This window comes from Gorilla gorilla, chromosome 1 (genome assembly GCF_029281585.2).
Source record: "Gorilla gorilla gorilla isolate KB3781 chromosome 1, NHGRI_mGorGor1-v2.1_pri, whole genome shotgun sequence".
NCBI classification, from domain to species: Eukaryota; Metazoa; Chordata; class Mammalia; order Primates; family Hominidae; genus Gorilla; species Gorilla gorilla.
In genome coordinates this window covers 72,082,103-72,104,309 of record NC_073224.2, presented here as the reverse complement: position 1 = coordinate 72,104,309, position 22,207 = coordinate 72,082,103, and positions in this window count along the sequence as shown.

Below are 22,207 nucleotides of genomic sequence, written 5' to 3'. Positions count from 1 at the left end.
CAGAGAAGTGGGAGAAGAAGACTATAGCCTGCACCTGAGCTCCTGGAGGTGGGGGTGGGGAATCTCAGAAGTAATTGACAGGGTCAGATGAAGAAGACGGACCAGTGATCTGTGAACCCTTGTAGCGCACGGACCCTCTGACTCTGATCCTTGCCACCTGCCTTCTATGGCAAAAGAGACTGCTGTGTTTGTTCATCGATCAAACTCCTTCCCACAAGTTTCTCTTGGCCAAGAATGTCTCTTCAGCCCTGAGTTTCCCATTTACTAATAGGTCTTTGTCACTCCAAGTGACAAGGCTTCCCATCTCCTGCAGTCTTATCCTCTAATCCAGTTATTTCTGTTTTTGGAGCATAAACAATAACTCCCCTGGTTTACCCTTTTAGCTTCCCCAAAGCTTATGCTTCCCTATTCTTTCCTCCAGTTAGAGCAAGAGCAATCAGACCAAGATTTCAGCTCATGTTTATCACACACCATCTCAACAAAATCTACTAATGCTTTACAAGCCCTCACAAGCATTTCCTGCAGGCTCCACCACTTTGAGAAGAAGCAAAGCTTTTGAATTATCCCTGCTAGTGGTGTGCTGGTAAAATCAGCTCTCTGAAAAGTACATACATACATAGAGAACAATATAGCATTTGCTGATTTCCAATTTTGGTGATGTAAATGCTCACACCATAACAGATTTCAAGCTACCAGTGAAATTTCACAGGCTTTTACAACCAGCTTGTAAAGTTCCTGAGTATTTAACATTGGCTTTTGATATCCTGTAGGAGCTGGCTTCAGCAGCCACTGGCAGGGCTATCCTCCAATTCTCCAGGTCACCCCCAACCAGCACCCATCTTATTCTCTTAGCAATGTCCTTGACTAACATAATTTTGTCATGACAGCATTCACCATGGCCCACACTGTCTTAGAGACACATTGCCTATCTGATCTCATTTAATCCTCACAAAATCAACCATCTTTATCTCCATTTCACATATCATGGTTACTACTGGAGGCTTATCACCTTTCATCAGACCTGCACTACACATAAAACACAACACACTGCATTGGTGGGCAAAGTAGTGCAGCCCTCTTACAAGTATTTTTTTAACACAATAAAGTTCTTTCAAGTGCAAATTTATTTTTCCATGACAAAAATAATGAACCACTTTGCAAAGAAAATTGGAAGGCAACCATTAATTCTTATATATGTTAAGATTATTTGATGTCATGGTAAAATGTTTATGAAATATTACATTTTAAAAGTGTAGTATAGTAACCTACAATGTGATACCAATTCTGTAAAACAGTAAATGTATTAATGAAACACTCTAAGTAAAGGAAAAGTGAGTAGTTATCGCTCTTTTTTAGTATGTTTTAATTGATATATCATGGTTATATATATTTTTGGGGTACATGTGATATTTTGATACATGTATACAACATGTAATGATCAAGTCAGGGTAATGGGGATGTCTGTCACCTCAAACATTTATCTTTTTTTGTGTCATGAACATTATAATTCTTTCCTTGTAGTTGTTTTAAAATATGCAATACATTATTGTTCATTATAATTTTTTTATTAAATATTTTTAAAATTTTTATTATTTTTATTTTTTTTAGAGACAGGATCTTACTGGTCACCCAGACTGGAGTGCAATGGTGCAATCATAGTTCACTGCAGCCTCGAACTCTTGGGCTCAAGCAGTCCTCCTACCTCAGCCTCCAGAGTTGTTATCTATAATTTTGAACTGTAGTTATCTGTAACAGTGAGAAGCAAAGGTTTTCCTCATTTCCTCTTTTACAGCTTCTGTATTTTCCATAATTGATACATCATCACATATTACATTTATGATGAGAAAACATGATACATATTTTTATTTGGAAAATATATAAATAAAAACAAAATCTATGACCTCACCGTTCAGACTCAACATCTCTTCCATTTTGATGTCATGCGATGTTTCTGACGGAGGTTTAATTGAAAAGAAACAGCATCAATAAGCATGCGCTCCACAGTCTTCCCACATCCCTCTGAGTGCCCGGGGAGGGGCTGGAGACTCCCCCCACACCTTAACCCACGAGGACCTCTCACATGGACCTTTTTACATTCTCTCTAATCTTTCCCAAAGCCTTGCAAGATGGGAGTAATATTATTATTCCCATTTCAGAGATGACAAAACTAAGAAACTCGTCCTCTGTGAGTTTCTGTGCTATTAGGCTGTGTCTCATGTCCCCGTACAAAGTATCTTTGTATGGGAGGCCTAATGGTTAAGAGCATGGACTTCTGTCCGACAGAATTCATTAAGTTCCAGGCCAGACACACTGCCGCTCTCTGGGAATGTGTCCATGGGCTAGGGATGGCACTGAGCTTCCATTTCTTATAAAATAATGACGACAAGATCGTTTTCCTTAAAGGGTGGCTGTGAGCCTTCAATTACCCAGTGATGAAAAGACCTTAGCACAGTGCTGGGCAACGGCTAGGTACTTCAGAGGCACAGCTGAGACTCGCACAGAGGTACCTGGCTGCAAAGTCCGGCTCCTCTACACTCTGCAGAGCTGTTTTCCCCCTTCAGAGCTCCTCTCCTCCGGGAGGGGTTGCCTCGCCCCGGTCCAGGATCTCTGCCTTCGGTTGAAGCGCAGCGCCCCCAGCCGTCCGCAGGAGGGATCGACGCCTCTGTCTCCCCGAAGTGAGGGCGCTCGCTGCGGAGCTGGGGGTGGTCTCCTCTTCCCCCAATCGTCGCCCAGCAACCTGGGGGTCCGCGTGGCTTCTCCCTGGCCGGGGGATGGAGGATGCGCTCTCCTCTGTCCCTTCAAGGCCTCTTCCTCGTCCCAGGTCGAGTCTCCTCCTTGCTGACCAGGCATCGCGAGCAGATAAATCTCCCACCTCTGGGCGGTTGTCCCTGTCAGGCTGTCAGGACCTGATTTTCCCTGGTAAGCCTTCGTCAGGCAGGTGGCCTCGCCCAGGCCTCGGAAAATGTCAGGGCGCAAGCTGGGCACACGGCCCTCCCGCTGGCGAGCAGGCAGCGCCCGCGTTCTTTAGGATTTGGAACAGCCCTGCCAATTAGCTTGTACTCTGCCCACATGCCCAGGACTAAAAAGGAAGCAGGCCAGGCCCGAGCAAAATTAGACAATGGGCTCCCAGAACACCAAGGGCGAGGGCGGCCCGAGCACCTGCTGTTCTCGCCCCTCAGGGCTGAAATTGGGCATGGAGTTGGCGAGGGAGGCCTGGCAGGGAGGGAGGGGGTCGAGCTGTGCGTTTGCTACAGGGCCTTCTTCCTCCACGTTCCAGATGGGACTCAACGCGGGCTGCCCAGAGGAGGGGATGGGGAAGGGCCAAGCCCTGCGACTGGATTCTTTCTGGGCCACAGAGGGCGGGTGCTTACAGCTGGGGTCAGGCACACTTCCGTTCTGCCTGGAGGACAGGACAGGGTGGTGGCTTCTCCAGATACAGTGCTGGCCGCTCAGAGCCCATGTGTGGAAGACAGTCTGGTGCAGGGGTTGAGGATGAAGATTTTTGGAGAGAGGCACATGCGGGTTCTTGTCCCACGTTCCTTATTGACCCACTCTGCAACCTCGGTTACTTGAGAAAAGTTAAGATTCCTTTCTCCAAAAAGCAGAGACAATAAAAATTTCTAACTTGTAAGGTACCCTGTGAGAATAAGAGGAAATGAAATGTGGAATCCATATAGTATCTGCTTATAGAGTTACTGAGTTCTATTTTGGGAGGAAGAAAAATGTAAACCTTACAACGGGAATATTTTTATCTTTGAGGTTCACTAAAGCACCAGAAGGTATGAAGGCGGAGAGAGGAAACAGGGCAATGGAATGAACACTTCTCAAGAATCTCTCAGGTGCCATGGACTGGGCCCAGGTGTCTTCCATGTGTTATCTCATTTTACAGGGCAGGTAACATTTCTGAAAGATCAGGCAGCTAAAAAGCAGACAGCTTTCTGGCACATTAGAGAAACAAAAGAAATGTTGGAGACTGGAATGCCTGCTGTGTCAAGGCACCTAATTAGACAACAACGTCAGAGTGAATTTGTCTTGCGAGTCTCCAGCTCTGCCAGAAGAACTAAAAGAAATGTGTCACCAGAGGAATCACAAAGTAAAGTCTATTATTGTTCTGGGGATTCTGGGGATTCGATGCACAAATCAGAGGTCTGACAGGGGATGGGGCATGTGTTACGTCTTAGTAACGTGCTAAATGGTAGTGCTTCCAGATCCCCCACAGAATCCTACTGCAGTCAGAGATCTTGATGTCGGTTGAACTTATCTATTTATAATGAGGAAACATTAAGGTAACTCAAACCAACAAAATAAAACAGGTTGACAGTGACTAAGCAACAACAGAGCGCTAGATTTATGTAGAGATTCTTTCTTTCAAGTTGCGGAGACATTTCACAAAGGAGAACTGTAGATTATCATCAACTTCCATTTGGGGACTTAGAAATCCACCAAAGACAAAGACAGTGTTGGTATCATTCCTTCCAGCTCTTGGCTGAAACTGTTCTTTCCTATGTCACCAGTGAACTTCTACTGGCCAATGCCCAAAGAATACTTTCTCAGTTTTAGTTTAGAGACCTCTCTATTCCACTTGCATGGTTAGACACTAACTGCTGGAAACTTCCAATCTGAAACACTCCCTGGGAAGTGTCTTATTTGCAAATTTTATAGCTAAAATCCCTCGTCCATAGACAATCTATTAATAAACAGTACCTGCAAATGGGGGACTCTCTGGGGGAAATTTTATCACTGCAATTGGTGTCAACATTATATTATAATTAATCCATCTTTATCTAAGATAAAGTTGTAGGTTCAGATAAATAATGTCCCCCTCCCTTTAACCCTTGTTATACTTGTGCTAGGCCTATTTGTGGCCACAACTGGGATTGAGTGGTTGAGATGAGATGCAAAAGAGATTATCTAAACTTCTGGGTGATTTTTTGCTGAATGAATGTCTTTTAAAGCACCATTTCTGATCCCATTTGGCTTCTCTCTAGCCTCTATCGATTAATTGTTGATTCAAATTGGAAGAGAGGCTATATGGAGTCTAGAACTTTACTTAGTTCATTGTTATTTCCCCAGGACCTCGAAAAGTGCCTGGGATATAACTCACAAATATGTGTCGAATGAATGAGTAGTTCTATCTGTTTCATGTCTGGGTCAATGTAGGCTGTACCCACATGTTCCTGGTAGGGGAAGTAATAGTAACAAACACTTTGGCTAAGCTTCAGAGGCCATGAATTAATAGATTTTGGAAGAGGTCACTTTAGGATTTATCAGCTTCAAATCTTATATAAACTTCTTACTGGATCCAAAAGACTCCATTATTTATGGGAGACTCATGGTTTGGCCATTACAATGGTGAATGAGGTAAGGTTTTGGGACATACGTAACCAGGCCTGAATTGGTTGAATATGAACTAGAAAGTTCAAATTCAATCTAACATCTTTCTTTTGTCAGCTCTTCAATCTCAGCACTTGTCAACTTAAATAACAAACAGAAGAGGGGCTCTCTAAAATAAAAATGATATGTATTCAGGAGTAAGGCATTGCAATGGAAATATGTGTGCCATAGTAAACTATGTGCATACTAAGAGAGGTAAAGAAAGACAAAAATTTTTAAAGGAAAAATGAGATGGATTACATAATTGTTTGGAGATAATTATCCTTGCTACAAAGATCAATAGAAAGGGTGATGCCAGTACAAGGTTGGGCAAGCAATTACTGGGCAGATGTCTTTACAGAAGTATTTGTGTGTGTGTGTGTGTGTGTGTGTGTGTGTGTGTAAGATTGTGTGGCCTTCATGCAAGGTTGTGGTTTTTACAGTCTTTTGTGATATTTTTTGTTATCAGGTACACAAGCAAGCGAACCCACTCTTCATAGCCTTCCCCAACCCTATTTGTCAAGTGTTTTTTTTCTTTAATACTAGTGAAATAAGATAGAAGGGAACAAGTCTCATACCTGATGTATGGGCCAAACAAGAAATCCATCATGCTGCCTAATGTCATGACCAGAGACGTTCAGACTGCAAACCAGGAGAGTTGATGTTTTCATGCTTTTCTTAAGACATCGAAAGACTCCACATCATGAGACTCTTACCCCTTTTAATGCCTACTTTTTCACTTTGCAAGATAGTAATGTAATTGAAATTTCATAATCAGTAGCTCCTGCTGGAAACTTGACTAAGAGATCCTTTAATATCCATTGGTTAAATAGGAAAACAGGCCACATGGTAATAACAGCTCTCACTTAATTCTCTCTCATCATTTGATGTCTTCAATTGTTTATCTTTAAGCCTCAGTGTATGGCTCAAAACCATTATTTAAACTGGGATTTTCATACTACTATTATTTTTACTTTGTTGCTGCCGTTGGTTGTTGTTGTCTGAGACAGGGTCTCACACGCTCACCCAGGATGGAGTGCAGTGGCACCATGGGTCATGGCTCACTGAAGCCTCGATATTTTTACTTTGTATTTTCCCTTTTTAAACTTTGTATCTGCAAGCCCTGTGGTCCCAGCTACTCCAGGGGCTGAGGTGGGAGGACTGCTTCAGCCTGGGAGGCAGACGTTGCAGTGACCCCAGATCACACTACTACTGTACTCCAACCTGGGTGACAGAGACCCCATCTCAAAACCAAACAAAAACTTTGTATCTATTACTTATTAAAATTTTTGCAGAAACACAACCCTAATAGGGTAATACTAGCCCAGCACTTTGAGATGATAACAAAAGACTATGGAACAGACAAAATTGAACTTAATAATAGACTCTAGGTAGAATTAGCATGAGAACCACTTTCTTCAAATCTCCCTTATTGTTGAAATGTGGCTGAAAGGGTTTTGACACTGACTCTTAGCCGCCATTCACTCCCCACAAGGTGGGATGAGACAAGCAACTGGGACCAAGGGCCGTCAAATCCAGCTACAGGATAATCGGTGATGCTTTCAGAGAAAGATCTTGATCAAAGGTGGGAAATGTGAAAGTTGTCAGAATCAAAATAGAGTCACCAGTATTAAAAAAAAAAAAAAAAACTTGACGAATAGGGTTGGAAAAGGCTCTGAAGAGCAGGTTTGCATGCTTGTGTGCCTGATAACAAAAACTATCACAAAAGACTCTGCAAAAACCACAACCTTGCACAAAGGCCATCACAATCTTACACACACACACACACACACACACACACACAAACTTCTGTAAAGTTCTCTGAGATTCCTCCCTCAGCAGCTCGCCTTTTTGGCTGTGTAGTCTTCTCTAGGATTAACATGCCTAGGTTAAAATGTTTGTGAACACTTTTATCTTGGTTTTATTTGGACGACAAGCACCTGATTTGGCTCTTTCCCCTTGCTTGTTTCTGAAAATCTTCCAAGAGCCAAGCAAAACAAAACAAAACAAAAAAACAAAGAAGCAAAAAATACTCAATAGTGGATGCAGGATGACTAATTGAAAGCCATTAGGGTAGTCACCACCGTTTAAGTTATCAGGCATATTAATCAAATAAAATATTAGGCATGCAGACCAAAAGAGAATTCACCAGAAAAAAAAAAAAAAAAAAAACATGGCTCAGAGACAGACTGCAAATTCTGTAGAAATCAGAGCACTCAAACAGAAAGACACTTGTTTTTATACCAGAAAGGACTTACCAGAAAAGACATATAGTCTTTTATCATCCCAGAAGAGATGTAAGATCCTTCATTTAAGGCAGCCTTATAACCAAACCAGATACCAAATAATATCAAAAATGCTCTGACAAAAAGAGATAAGCTCAGCCTAAGAGAAGACTCCAGGGCCGAAAAGGCCAGCCGCTGAGGCAGGGATCTCAGAGGGCTCAAGTGAGGACTGCACGCCGAAGTCAAGAACCGCTGATTCTTCTGAGAGCGAGTTTTCTTCAGGTCCCGTTTTCTGACACCATTTATGTCAACCCAAATAACAAACAGAGAAAGGCTCTCCAAAAGAAAAAGATACTTATTCATGAGTAAGGCATTGCAATGGGAATATGTATGCCCTAGTAAACTATGTGCATACTCAGAGAGGTAAAGCAAGACAAACATTTTAAAAGGAAAAAACAAGGACGATTAATGTAATTGTTTTGAGATCTTGGCTACAAAGATCAATAACAAGGGTGACACCGATCTGAATTTGGACAGGCCATTGTTGGGCAGATTCCCTGGCACAAGTATTTTTTGTGTAGGGTTGTGACAGCCTTTGTGCAAGGTTGTGCACTTTGCAGAGTCTTTTGTGATAGTTTTTGTCACCAAGCACACAAGCATGAGAATTCTCTCTTCATTGCTTTTCCTGGCCCTATTTGTCAGGATTTTTAAAAAAATATTAGTGACTCCATTTTGTTTCTGACAACTTTCACAGAACAAATGTGTGTAGATCACAGGCTCCTGTCTGCTTGGATTCTGGTCATGTCTTCTCATTGAGTGTAATTTAATGCCTCAAAAAAATTAATCACCTAATGAAGACCTCTTCCCTGAAGATCTGTTTGTGGTCTACTCTGACTGGTAGGGGTCTCAGGCAATTTGCTCACCACTTTGAGCTTATCAGGAATTGCAGTAAATATAGTCCATCTCCTTCAAATTATTGCCTTATCAGTTTACTGGATATGTAACTAAATGCTATGCTCATTTCCTTCTTGATAAGAGCCAGCCTGAGGTTTCCAAAGCTACTCTGCCTGAGAATTCAGTGGTCCTCAGTTATGTTCCAGGCCCATGGTGCAATGATAGCTTCTTTTTTTTTGAGACAGAATCTCGCTCTGTTGCCCAGGCTGGAGTCCAGTGGCTCAATTTTCACTCACTGCAACCTCTGCCTCCCAGGTTCAAGTGATTCTCCTGCCTCAGCCTCCAAAATAGCTGGGTTTACAGGCACGTGCCACCACACCCAGCTAAGTTTTGTATTTTTAGTAGAGATGGGGTTTCACCATGTTGGCCAGGCTGGTCTCGAACTCCTGACCTCAAGTGATCCAGCCACCTCATCCTCCCAAAGTGCTGGGATTTCAGGTGTGAGCCACCGTGCCCAGCCCTTGATAGCTCTTTATCAACTTGTGCAGGCATCTCTCATGAATAAACAGCAAGATCACCTGTTGTCCTGTGCTGAGCATTTCTCAACATTTCATTCTGCGGATTAAAGCCAATTTTGGATTTAGCTGCTAATCCTCAAAATAAAAGCTCAGTCAATAACTGTCCCTGCTTCATAAATGGACCAGCATTTTATACTGCCTTCAGATCCGGGGTCAGTTAAGTATAGTTTTTTTAAAAATATACACAATTTTTTGGAGGGAGTCACAGAGGAGTGCCAAATAGAGCATGTTTTGTGCCTTTTGTTTAAAATGTATGCTAATGATTTACAGTCCCTTTTTGATCTTTGCAAAGAATGCCTGTATTTCCATCGACCCAACCCTTCCTGCTTTTGAGGGCAGAAAAGCTAGTCCTCTCCATGGTCAGAGAGCAAAAGCAAAGATTTTCCCTCTCTACCTTCAGATACAATGGTTTAGGATGAATTACTGCTAAGCCAAAATCATTTTTGGCATATGTCCCTAAAAATGTAATTAGTCTGTTTACAACTCTAGGCACCAGGTAAGCTCATTCTATTTCACAGAGATTCATTCCACAACCAATGTTCACTGAAGGGTTCAAAGAAACCTATGCCATTTAAATGTGATATGTTGCAAGTATGTTGTTAGAATTTTTCTGCAGATGAGATAAATGTTTGCTAACTATTATTCTGAATTTTTCTTCATTATGCTCTCTGGTGAAAAACGGGAATTTCCTGTGTGTGTGTGTGTGTGCACGCACGTGTGTCCGTGTGTGTGTTTGTGTGTGGTTATTTTTAGGAAAAGTCTCAAAAGTATCTTGTAAAGAAACTCCTAGCCCTGCCCATGTGGTATGTCTCCCTCCATCCCCCCTTTTCTTTCTTTAGCACTCTTCTAGGCACGAGAATAGAATGATGAACAAAAATTGCACAGGTCTGCCCCTCATTACTCTTACATCATATTGGAACAAGAGTATTGGGTTTTGGCTTCTTACTTTTCATCTGAAGATTCAAGTCTTATTTTCCCATTTAGTTGCTTTTGAAATCATGTGGACCCGGCTCTTGGCAACACAGAATCCACATCTAACCTCGTTCTACTCAGCTCTGCTGTCCCAAAGGTATTTCAGATCTACCCTCTTACCCTTTCTCCCATTAAGGTTCAAAGTACTATTACTGGTTTCCAAATTTCCTTTAAGACAGTATTATTTCTTCAAAAGAAAATTGATTTGGAAACCAATTTTATTGAAGCTACTCTATTTCTATCCAAAATAGGATGGAATGCTAACTGCCTCCCTGAGTTTCCTACTTTGTCCAGAGCTCTGAGAGAACCCCGCCAAGCCTACTTTAAAACACTCTCCCCTGGAGAACTGACTTACCTGGAGCTTGGCCTCTGGGGGCCCACACTCTGAGCTGAATGATAAATCCGGGGCTGGGCTGAGAGTCAATTTGGCCCTCAAACTTATCAGCCCTGTTCCTCATTGTTTTTCTGTACATTTTTAAAAGGGCTGCCTACCTTTTTCAGAATCGATGAGCAAAATCACACATCCTCATGTCCATCTGGTGCTCTGTATTGTGTCCGAGGCTACTGCAAAGTGATAAAAACTAGGACTCAGTTTTGAAAGGAGAGGCAAGCGAGGTGCCATTGTTGAAACAGCCTTTCCGGTTGGAATTGTTAAGACTGAATTTCTTTTTCTCAGCAGGGCTTGTGTAGAGAGCTCCACACCTCACTTAGTGTAAACAGCAGGTTCTTACCCCACAGTCAAGTAAAAAAGAAAGATAAACAGGTCAGATCTCAGATACTTGCAAAGAGGGTTACAAAGAGAATAGCTTGAGCATATATTGCACAGAATAAAAATCGGCTGGTCCAGTGTTTGTATTTCTGGAGGGTGGGAGACGGAGGGAGGGAGGGAGGGAGAGAAAGAGAGAGAGGTGTTTCTAATTCAGACCTGCAGTATAATTTCACCATCTGCTGGAAAGAGTCCCTGTGACACAAAATTCTGCAGTTTCCCTACCTTCTCACGCCCCCACACTGTTTCCACTCCATTGCTAGGAGAGGCTGTCTAGAACTGGAGAGTTTTGAGAAGCTGTTGGTGGAGGAGTCGTTTTTTTACATATCACCTCCTGTGCCTCAAATCTTTCCCAGAATCTAGGGGAATAGAGGACAAAGCAGTTTTGTTATTGTTGTTGTTTGTTTGTTTTGAGGAGCATTCTTCTTTTACTGGATATAAAAGTAATACATCTGACAATGCCTGGTAAGGATATGGAGACATAGGATCTCTTACACATTGCTGTTGGGACTATGTATTGATTAATGCAACAACTTTGGGAGAACACTTTCTTTTTATTATTAATTGACAAATCATAATCGTATGTATTTATGGGTTATGATACGATGTTCTGATATATGTATACAATGTGAGATGATTAAATCAAGTAAATTAATATATCCAGCACTTCAAACACTTTTTTAATGGTGAAAATGACACTGCCATTACAAAATTATAACTGAAACAGGGAAAGATATCTGACCTAAACAACTCCATCTTGCCTCTAACCTCCAAGCTGTCCCTGTTCATTCCTCGGCATAGGCCAAACTAACTTTGGGAGGAACTTAGTTTATAGTTTAAAACAAAAATGACAACAGCCCTTTCCCAAAACAAACCTCTTTCTTGCATGGGGTCTAGACTGCCTTTGTAGGACTAACAAATTAGTCAAAAGATTAGAAATTATGGTTTAGGAGTCATGCTGCTGGAGGCTACAAGATTCTGAGCCCTCCCCACATTACTCCTGGGGATAAAATCACTATTGTAAAACCTACGACCACTGTTTGAGATATTTTGCAGACCCTGCACCTGATGAATCAGCTGGCACCACCCAGATTGAAAAACTGGCTCATCTGATCTTGTGGCTCCCTACCCAGGAACTGACTCAGCGCAAGAGGACAGCTTCGACTCCCTGTGACTTCATCTCCAACCCAGCCAATCAGCACTCCCAACTCACTGCCCCCACCCACCAAATTATCCTTAAAAATTCGGATCCCCCTTGGGGATACTGATTTGAGTAATGATAAAACTCTGGTCTCCTGCATGGCCAGCTCTGTGTGAATTACTTTTTTGCTGTTGCAATTCCCCGTCTTGATAAATCGGCTTGGTCTAGGCAGCGGGCAAGGTGAACCTGTTGGGCAGTTACAAAAACACTTAAAATCTACTCTCTTTGCAATTTTCAAGTACACAATATGTTGACTATAGTCACCATATGGTGCAATTGGTCTCAAAGAACATATTCTTCCTAACTGAAACTTTGTACCTGTTGACTAACATCTCCCCATTTCCCCAGCCCCCAGCTTCTGGTAACAACCATTCTACTCTCTGTTTCATTGAGTTTGATTGTTTTAGATTCCACATATAAGTGAGATCATACAATGTTTGTCTTTTTGTGCATGGCTTATTTCACTTAACATAATGTCCTCCAGGTCCATCCATGTTGTCACAAATGACAGAATGTTCTTCTTTTTCAAAGCTAAATGGTATTTCCTTGTGTAGATTTGCCACATTTTACAATCCATTCATCTGTTGATGGGCACTGTGGTTGAATCCATATCTTAGCTATTGTGAATAATGTTGCCATAAACGTGGGAGTGCAGACATCTTTTCAACATACTGATTTCAAATCTTTTGGATATGTACCCAACAGTAGAATTGCTGGATCATATGGCTGTTCTATTTTTAGTTTCTTAAGGAAGCTCTATACCGTTTTCCATAATGGCTGTATTAACTTACATTCCTACCAGTAGTATACAAAATTCCCTTTTCTCTACATCCTTGCCGACATTTATCTTTCACCTTTTTGTTAACAGCTATTATGACAGGTGTGACCTGATATTGTGGTTTTAATTTGTAATTTCTCTAATACTTAGCAATGTTGAGTATATTTTCATGTATCTGTTAAGGGGATTGCATCAAACCAAAGAGATTCTGCACAGCCAAGAAAACAAATTAGCAGAGTGAAGAGACAAACTGCGGATTGGAAGAAAAGATTTGTTACTACCCAAAGCAATCCAGGGTCAATGCAATCCCCATCAAAATACTGGCTGGGTGTGGCGGTTCACACCTGTAATCCTAGCACTTTGGGAGGCCGAGGTGGATGGATCACTTGAAGCCAGGAGTTCAAGACCAGCCTGGCCAACATGGTGAAACCCTATCTCTACTACAAAAAAAAAAAAAAATTAGCCAGGTGTGGTGCATGCCTGTGATCCCTGCTATGCAGGAGACTGATGCACAAGAATCATTTGAACCCAGGAGGTGGAGGCTGCAGTGAGCCGAGATTGTGCCACTGCACTCCAGCCTGGGTGACAGAGTGAGACTCTGTCAAAAAAATAAATAAATAAATAAATAACATTATTCACAGAAATAGACCAAAAAAAAACCTTAAAATTTTTTTTAAGACCCCAAATGGTCAAAGCAATCCTGAGCAAAAAGAACAAACCTAGAAGCATTGTACTATCAGACTTCAAAATATACTACAAAGGTGTGGTAACCCAAGCAATATGGTACTGGCATAAAAACAGACACAAAGACCAATGGAACAGAAAAGAGAACCCAGAAATTAATTCACATATCTACAGCCAACCGATTTTTGACAAAAGTGCTAACAGCATTCATTGGTGAAAGGATAATTTCTTCAATAAAAGGTGCTGGGAAAACTGGATATCCATAAAGAGAAGACTGAAACCACCTCTCATCCTATACAAAACTCAACTCAAAATGGATCAAAGACTAAATGTAAGACCCCAAACTATAAAACTAATAGAAGGAAATATAGGGGAAATGCTTCAGCACATTGATCTGGAAAAGACTTTATGAATAAAACCTCAAAAGTACAGGCAATAAAAGCAAAAACAAACAAGTAGGATTATATCAAACGAAAAGGCTCTGCACAGCAAAGGAAACAAATCAGCAAGGGGAAAAGACAATCTAAAGAATGGGAGAAAATATTTGTAAGCTATTCATCTGACAAGGGTTTAATATCCAAATATACAAGCAACTGTGAACAAGTTAAATAATCCAATTTTTTTTTTTTTGAGATGGAGTCTCACTCTGTCACCCAGGCCGGAGTGCAGTGGCATGATCTCAGCTCACCCCAACCTCCACCTCCTGGGATCAAACGATTCTCCTACCTCAGCCTCCTAAGTAGCTGGGATTACAGGTGCACACGACCACGCCTGGCTGATTTTTGTATTTTTAGTAGAGACGGGGTTTTACGATGTTGGCCAGACCAGTCGCGAACTCTTGACCTCAAGTGATCCACCTGCCTCGTCCTCCCAAAGTGCTGGGATTACAGGCGTGAGCCACCGCGCACCCGGCCAAATAATCCAATTTTTTTTTTTTTTTTTTTTTTTTTGAGACGGAGTCTCTCTCTGTCGCCCAGGCTGGAGTGCAGTGGCGTGATCTCGGTTCACTGAAAGCTTCGCCTCCCGGGTTCACGCCATTCTCCTGCCCCAGCCTCCCGAGTAGCTGGGACTACAGGCGCCCGCCACCACCTGGCTAATTTTTTGTATTTTTAGTAGTGACGGGGTTTCACCGTGTTAGCCAGGATGGTCTCGATCTCCTGACCTCGTGATCCACCTGCCTCCGCCTCCCAGAGTGCCGGGATTACAGGCTTGAGCCACAGTGTCCAGCCCCAAATAATCCAATTTTAAAAGGGGCAAATGATCTGAACAGACATTTCTCAAAAGAAGACATACAAATGGCCAACAAATAAATGGAAAAAAAAAAAGGCTCAACAACACCAATCATCAGGGAAATGCAAATTAAAAACACAATGAGATATCTCACTCCAGTTAGGATGGCTAATACCAAAAAGACAAAAAATAACAAATGCTGGGGAGGATGTGGGGAAATGGGAACTCTTATACACTGTTGGTGGGAATGTAAACTATTATAACTCCTGTGGAAAACAGTATGGAGTTCCTCAAAAATTACAAATAGAATCACCATATGATCCAGCAGTCCCACGACTGGGCATGTATCCAAAGGAAAGGAAATCAGGATATTGAAGAAACATCTTTACCTCCATGTTTATTGCAGCACTATTCACAATAGCCAAGATATGGAATCAATCTAAGTGTCCAACAACAGATGAATGGATAAAGAAAATGTGGTATATATACATAACGGAACATAATTCAGCCATAAAAGGAATAAAATCCTGTCATTCACAATGACATGGGTGGAACTGGAGGACATTATGTTAAATGAAATAAGCAAAGAACAGAAAGTTAAACACCACATGTTGTCTTCACATGTGGAAGCTCAAAAAAGTTGATCTCATAGAAATAAAATGTAGAACAGAGGATACTAGAGGCTGGGAAGGATAGGAGGAAGGAGGGGATAGAGAGAGATTTATTAAAGGATACAAAATTACAGCTAGGAGGAATAACTTCCAGTGTTCTCTGCCACTATAGGATGACTACAGTTAATAATAATAATAATAATAATAATAATATATTATATAGTTTCAAATAGCTAGGAGGATATTGGATGTTCCCAACACAAAGAAATGATAAGTGTTTGAGATGATGGATATGCTAATTACTCTGATCTGATCACAAAATATATATGAAAACATCACTATGTACCCCATGAATACATATAATTATTATATGTCAGTTTTTTAAAAAGAAAATATCGGCAAACCATACATCTGATAAGATGTTAATATCCAAAATATATAAGGAACTGAAATAGCTCAATAGTGAGAAAACAAACAATCTGGTTAAAGAATAGGCAAAGGACCTGAATAAGCATTTCTCAAAAGAAGACAAAAAAAAATCCTATCTTTTACACTATGACAATCAGGTTTATATACAAAAGGAATTGTTACAAAGGGACTCTGGGACCCATGTATAAGGATGTTTACAGCAGTGCTGTTTGTAACAGCAAAAGCCAGAAATAGCCTAAATACAGAATAAACAATAATATATTCACAAAGTGGAATATTACATAGTCATCAAAATAAATGAACTACAGTTGCATACATCAATAGGGATGAATCTTAGCAATACAATATCAAGTGAAAAGAAGTGCATTCCAGAAGTTAATATATAGCATGCTGCCTTCCCTAAAGTTAAAAACACCAACATTAAAAAACAAGTGTTTTAGGACTATATATCAAACAGATACAACTTTGTTAAAAGGAAAACAAGGGAATGATAAGATTTGGGATGATGTTTACCTTGGGTAGAAAAAAGTGGTGAATGGGCTGAAGGAGAATTCATAGCTAGATGTAAATATAATCCAAATATATTCCACCACTTTTGTGTGAGTCTTAGCTTTCGTATTAACCAACAGGTTTATGAGTATGTATTATAATAAACAAATTAATAAATAATGGCTATGCATGGACCAATGAGTAGACTCCTTATTAAACTACCAATTATGATTAATTCAATTCTGAGTGTGTCTGGAGTCCAAAGGAAAAACAAAAAGCAAAACCTATGCATTAATTGTGAACAATGTAGCACCCTGGCAAAGTATGTGAAGAAAAACTCATCTCTAATTGTGTCTACCCAGAGTAAATCAGTGTTAACATTTTGGTATTTTTTCTAATTCATATTTTTGAACAAAAGTATAATCTACTACTGTTTAATGACATTTAAACAGTAGTCTTATTATTTAAACTTAACATTGCATACATTTTTCCACGTGATAAAATAATCTTTGAAAATATGTTTCTAATAGCTGAGTTGTATTACATTTTACATATGCATGATAATTTATTTGACTAATCCTTTGTATACATTTATTCTGGTTGTTTCAATTTTTTGTTATTATGAATAAGCCTGCAATAGGCAGTTTGCACAATAAATATGGGTCTCATCTTTGATGATTTACTTAGGATACATTTTTAAGAGTGGAATAAAGGTGTGAAAAAATTTTAAGTTATTGCTACATATTGATAAATTGAAGGGCACCATTTTTATGTGAGAAATAAATAGAAAAAGTTTTTTTCAATATATTGCACATAAAAGTGCTTAATATATGTGTGATAGACATTTAATCAATATCCATTGAATATGAATGCATATAATTACAAGGTTACTTAAAATATTTTAGAAGATGATAAAGGACTATCTTCCTCATCTGCCAGGCTATGAAAATTAAATGACTCAGTATTGTGTCTTAACTTTTAATGGAAATACAAGTGTGTGCCATGGGAGCTATTCTTTTTGTTGCATTAATGAAAACAAATAAAATTTATATATCATGTTATTCCTTTAAAAGTGTTTCCATATGCATTATTTCATTTACTCTCCATGACAAACAATCATCTAAGATATTTGTTATTACATAACCCCTACTTTACAGATGAGGAGGTTGACACAAATTAGAATACTTAGCCAAGCTTATAAAGCTTAAAACTTATTGTTATTTTTTATTTTTATTTTTTATCTTTTTTTTTTTGAGACGGAGTCTTACTCTGTCGCCCAAGCTGAAGTGCAGTGGTTTGATCTTGGCTCACTGCAACCTCCACCTCCAGGGTTCAAGTGATTCACCTACCTCAGCCTCCCAAGTAGCTGGGATTACAGGTGCCTGCCACCAGTCCCGGCTAATTTTTGTATTTTTAGTAGAGAGAAGATTTCACCATGTTGGCCAGGCTGGGCTTGAACTCCCGACCTCAGGTGATCCATCGCCTCGGCCTCCCAAAGTGCTGGGATTGCAGGCATAAGCCACTACACCAGCCTAAAGCTTAAAGCTTAGAAGAAAAGGCAAATCTTCTGAATTCCAGTTCCAATAATAGTGGAATAACTTATATTAGACTATCTGCAGATAATGACTGTAAACTGTCCACAAAATATTTTACCCAATTATTTGAAAGGCAACAGAGATCAACTAAAAGCAGGCGGAAACTGGGAGAGAAATATTTAAAGGCAATAATCAAAGCTCTTACCTTAAAAAACAAGAAAAAAATAGGGGGGAGGAGCCAAGATGGCCGAATAGGAACAGCTCCGGTCTACAGCTCCCAACGTGAGCGACGCAGAAGACGGGTGATTTCTGCATTTCCATCTGAGGTACCCGGTTCATCTCACTAGGCAGTGCCAGACAGTGGGCGCAGGCCAGTGGGTGCGCGTACCGTGCGCGAGCCGAAGCAGGGCGAGGCATTGCCTCACCTGGGAAGCGCAAGGGGTCAGGGAGTTCCCTTTCTGAGTCAAAGAAAGGGGTGACGGACGCACCTGGAAAATCGGGTCACTCCCACCCGAATATTGCGCTTTTCAGACCGGCTTAAAAAACGGCGCACCACAAGACTATATCCCACACCTGGCTCGGAGGGTCCTACGCCCACGGAATCTCGCTGATCGCTAGCACAGCAGTCTGAGATCAAACTGCAAGGCGGCAGCGAGGCTGGGGGAGGGGCGCCCGCCATTGCCCAGGCTTGCTTAGGTAAACAAAGCAGCCAGGAAGCTTGAACTGGGTGGAGCCCACCACAGCTCAAGGAGGCCTGCCTGCCTCTGTAGGCTCCACCTCTGGGGGCAGGGCACAGACAAACAAAAAGACAGCAGTAACCTCTGCAGACTTAAATGTCCCTATCTGACAGCTTTGAAGAGAGCAGTGGTTCTCCCAGCACGCAGCTGGAGATCTGAGAACGGGCAGACTGCCTCCTCAAGTGGGTCCCTGACCCCTGACCCCCGAGCAGCCTAACTGGGAGGCACCCCCCAGCAGGGGCACACTGACACCTCACAGGGCAGGGTATTCCAACAGACCTGCAGCTGAGGGTCCTGTCTGTTAGAAGGAAAACTAACAAACAGAAAGGACATCCACACCGAAAACCCATCTGTACATCACAATCATCAAAGACCAAAAGTAGATAAAACCACAAAGATGGGGAAAAAACAGAACAGAAAAACTGGAAACTCTAAAACGCAGAGCGCCTCTCCTCCTCCAAAGGAACGCAGTTCCTCACCAGCAACAGAACAAAGCTGGATGGAGAATGATTTTGATGAGCTGAGAGAACAAGGCTTCAGACGATCATATTACTCTGAGCTACGGGAGGACATTCAAACCAAAGGCAAAGAGGTTGAAAACTTTGAAAAAAATTTAGAAGAATGTATAACTAGAATAACCAATACAGAGAACTGCTTAAAGGAGCTGATGGAGCTGAAAACCAAGGCTCGAGAACTACGTGAAGAATGCAGAAGCCTCAGGAGCCGATGCGATCAACTGGAAGAAAGGGTATCAGCAATGGAAGATGAAATGAATGAAATGAAGCAAGAAGGGAAGTTTAGAGAAAAAAGAATGAAAAGAAATGAGCAAAGCCTCCAAGAAATATGGGACTATGTGAAAAGACCAAATCTATGTCTGATTGGTGTACCTGAAAGTGATGCGGAGAATGGAACCAAGTTGGAAAACACTCTGCAGGATATTATCCAGGAGAACTTCCCCAATCTAGCAAGGCAGGCCAACGTTCAGATTCAGGAAATACAGAGAACGCCACAAAGATACTCCTCGAGAAGAGCAACTCCAAGACACATAATTGTCAGATTCACCAAAGTGGAAATGAAGGAAAAAATGTTAAGGGCAGCCAGAGAGAAAGGTCGGGTTACCCTCAAAGGGAAGCTCATCAGACTAACAGCGGATCTCTTGGCAGAAACCCTACAAGCCAGAAGAGAGTGGGGGCCAATATTCAACATTCTTAAAGAAAAGAATTTTCAACCCAGAATTTCATATCCAGCCAAACTAAGCTTCATAAGTGAAGGAGAAATAAAATACTTTACAGACAAGCAAATGCTGAGAGATTTTGTCACCACCAGGCCTGCCCTAAAAGAGCTCCTGAAGGAAGCGCTAAACATGGAAAGGAACAACCGGTACCAGCCGCTGCAAAATCATGCCAAAATGTAAAGACCATCGAGACTAGGAAGAAACTGCACCAACTAATGAGCAAAATCACCAGCTAACATCATAATGACAGAATCAAATTCACACATAACAATATTAACTTTAAATGTAAATGGACTAAATTCGCCAATTAAAAGACACAGACTGGCAAGTTGGATAAAGAGTCACGACCCATCAGTGTGCTGTATTCAGGAAACCCATCTCACGTGCAGAGACACACATAGGCTCAAAATAAAAGGATGGAGGAAGATCTACCAAGCAAATGGAAAACAAAAAAAGGCAGGGGTTGCAATCCTAGTCTCTGATAAAACAGACTTTAAACCAACAAAGATCAAAAGAGACAAAGAAGGCCATGACATAATGGTAAAGGGATCAATTCAACAAGAGGAGCTAACTATCCTAAATATATATGCACCCAATACAGGAGCACCCAGATGCATAAAGCAAGTCCTGAGTGACCTACAAAGAGACTTAGACTCCCACACATTAATAATGGGAGACTTTAACACCCCACTGTCAACATTAGACAGATCAACGAGACAGAAAGTCAACAAGGATACCCAGGAATTGAACTCAGCTCTGCACCAAGCAGACCTAATAGACATCTACAGAACTCTCCACCCCAAATCAACAGAATATACATTTTTTTCAGCACCACACCACACCTATTCCAAAATTGACCACATAGTTGGAAGTAAAGCTCTCCTCAGCAAAAGTAAAAGAACAGAAATTATAACAAACTATCTCTCAGACCACAGTGCAATCAAACTAGAACTCAGGATTAAAAATCTCACTCAAAGCCGCTCAACTACATGGAAACTGAACAACCTGCTCCTGAATGACTACTGGGTACATAACGAAATGAAGGCAGAAATAAAGATGTTCTTTGAAACCAATGAGAACAAAGACACAACATACCAGAATCTCTGGGACGCATTCAAAGCAGTGTGTAGAGGGAAATTTATAGCACTAAATGCCCACAAGAGAAAGCAGGAAAGATCCAAAATTGACACCCTAACATCACAATTAAAAGAACTAGAAAAGCAAGAGCAAACACATTCAAAAGCTAGCAGAAGGCAAGAAATAACTAAAATCAGAGCAGAACTGAAGGAAACAGAGACACAAAAAACCCTTCAAAAAATCAATGAATCCAGGAGCTGGTTTTTTGAAAGGATCAACAAAATTGATAGACCGCTAGCAAGACTAATAAAGAAAAAAAGAGAGAAGAATCAAATAGACACAATAAAAAATGATAAAGGGGATATCACCACTGATCCCACAGAAATACAAACTACCATCAGAGAATACTACAAACACCTCTACGCAAATAAACTAGAAAATCTAGAAGAAATGGATACATTCCTCAACACATACACTCTCCCAAGACTAAACCAGGAAGAAGTTGAATCTCTGAATAGACCAATAACAGGAGCTGAAATTGTGGCAATAATTAATAGTTTACCAACCAAAAAGAGTCCAGGACCAGATGGATTCACAGCCGAATTCTACCAGAGGTACAAGGAGGAACTGGTACCATTCCTTATGAAACTATTCCAATCAATAGAAAAAGAGGGAATCCTCCCTAACTCATTTTATGAGGCCAGCATCATTCTGATACCAAAGCCGGGCAGAGACACAACCAAAAAAGAGAATTTTAGACCAATATCCTTGATGAACATTGATGCAAAAATCCTCAATAAAATACTGGCAAACCGAATCCAGCAGCACATCAAAAAGCTTATCCAACATGATCAAGTGGGCTTCATCCCTGGGATGCAAGGCTGGTTCAGTATACGCAAATCAATAAATGTAATCCAGCATATAAACAGAGCCAAAGACAAAAACCACATGATTATCTCAATAGATGCAGAAAAAGCCTTTGACAAAATTCAACAACCCTTCATGCTAAAAACTCTCAACAAATTAGGTATTGATGGGACGTATTTCAAAATAATAAGAGCTATCTATGACAAACCCACAGCCAATATCATACTGAATGGGCAAAAACTGGAAGCATTCCCTTTGAAAACTGGCACAAGACAGGGATGCCCTCTCTCACCGCTCCTATTCAACATAGTGTTGGAAGTTCTGGCCAGGGCAATCAGGCAGGAGAAGGAAATAAAGGGTATTCAATTAGGAAAAGAGGAAGTCAAATTGTCCCTGTTTGCAGACGACATGATTGTTTATCTAGAAAACCCCATTGTCTCAGCCCAAAATCTCCTTAAGCTGATAAGCAACTTCAGCAAAGTCTCAGGATACAAAATCAATGTACAAAAATCACAAGCATTCTTATA